Consider the following 1915-nt stretch of genomic DNA (forward strand, 5'->3'; position numbering starts at 1 on the left):
TTTTATGACTGTAATAATACTAAATACACTTATTATGTTCTATTTCAGATTACGATAATGTTACATAGAGTATATTACCATGTTACTGATGTTATTCATATTTAAAAGCACCTTTTTTTCTTATTAGCATGGGTTTTTTTGTTTTGGAAGTGTGAGCAGAATGTTCTAGAGAAAATTTTTGTCATTGTTGTGTGGCTTTTTGTTTTTTTCTGAGGGTCCATGGCTTGGATAATCACTTAAGAGTGGTTTTGCATGTTTTTTCCCATTATTTCCAAATATATCACCTGTTGTATTAGTCAAGTTACCCTGAGAAACAGAACCAATAGGACATGCACATATAGATAAATTTATTTTAAGGAATTGACTAATATGATTGTGGAGGCTGGAAAGTACATAATCTGCAGGGTTGGCTAGCAGGCTGCAGCACAGGCCAGGGCGTAAGAGTTGCAGTTCAAGTCTAAAGCAGTCTCTAGGAAGAATTCCCTCTTCTTTGAGGCAGATTGGCCTTTTTTCTTAAGGCTTTCAGCTAATGAGGTGAGACCTATCTACATTATGGAGGGCAACTGACTTTACTCAAAGTCCACTATTTTACATATTAATTCCATTTAAAAAATACCTTTATGGACACATTGTGAAGTTTGACCAAATATCTTGGTTTCATGACTTAGCCAAGATGACTCATAAAATTAACTATAACACCTGCTAGAACAAAATTTTACACTGATTTCTTAACTTGAGGATTTCTAGACCTTGAAAGTGATTGTAAAGTTTTATGCCCTGTCTGTGGGTGTCACTGGCAGAGCTACATGTCAAATTCTCAACGAAAGGATACAAGGTTCTTTGGTATTTCCCTGCCCCTGTGGGTACTGTTGTTGTTGTTTTTGCTTTTTCTCATCAAGCCATCTACTTACTTGTAAGCTCTTCAAGGGTTGGTCACATTTCTACTTCCCATCCTTTACAGATTTATGGCCCGTTCATCTACCTGGATAAAGTCAAAACTAATCCTTTAGCTTCCCTAGGGCAATATATGCTTCCCTGGGTAATGAGAGTATCTGCTTACATTCTTACGATTCTACTTTTCTGTTTCCTTTCTCTTTCCTACTTCCTCCCCCTCCTCTTATTCGTCTTTATGAATTAAGTTATGATTCGAAAATAATTTTATCTCTAATTTCCAGATGCTTTTAGTGGGCAAAAGTTTTGTCAAACGATTTATATTTAAAAGACAGAGAAGCATCTTTTAAACATCTTATTTGTTTTTAAAACATACTTAAGTATATTTTAATAGATTGCTTTCACTTCTTGCTGTCTTTATCTGTTATTAATATTGTGCTCATTTTTTATAGTTTAAAATTTTGATTATTGATTTTAAGAGCATTTGACATATTAAGGACATTAGATGCTTATTGCTCATTTTATTTTCTGTATATTTAATTTAATTTATTGTTTGTCCTTGAAAATTGCATACATTTTGTTAAAGGATTTTTTACAAGTTGTGTGGTCACATTTATCAAATACATTTTTTTCTGTGTAGCTTTTGGGTTCTCTGTCATGGGTATAAAGGCTGTCTCTTATACACATCTAGATGTGTATAAGAGACAGGTAATTATACTAGTATTGCTCATTCTTCTTTAAAGTTTTTGTATCAATTTATATCCTTCCAGAATTTGAGTGTGTCTACATCTTCACCAACTCTTTTTACACAAATTGTGCCAAACTAGTGAGACTGAATTGCACATAATTATTATTGTTTTATTACACATTTGCTTAATTCACTGTCAGATTGAGGATCTTTCAAATTTTATTGGTCATTTGGATACACTGGTTTTTTTAGGGGCCTGTTCATATTTCTTTTTTCCCCACATCATTTTCTCTTCCTTACTAATTGAAAATATATCACATATAGTAAATATATGTA

The sequence above is a fragment of the Mandrillus leucophaeus genome, unplaced genomic scaffold (assembly GCF_000951045.1).
Source record: "Mandrillus leucophaeus isolate KB7577 unplaced genomic scaffold, Mleu.le_1.0 Scaffold102, whole genome shotgun sequence".
NCBI lineage: Eukaryota > Metazoa > Chordata > Mammalia > Primates > Cercopithecidae > Mandrillus > Mandrillus leucophaeus.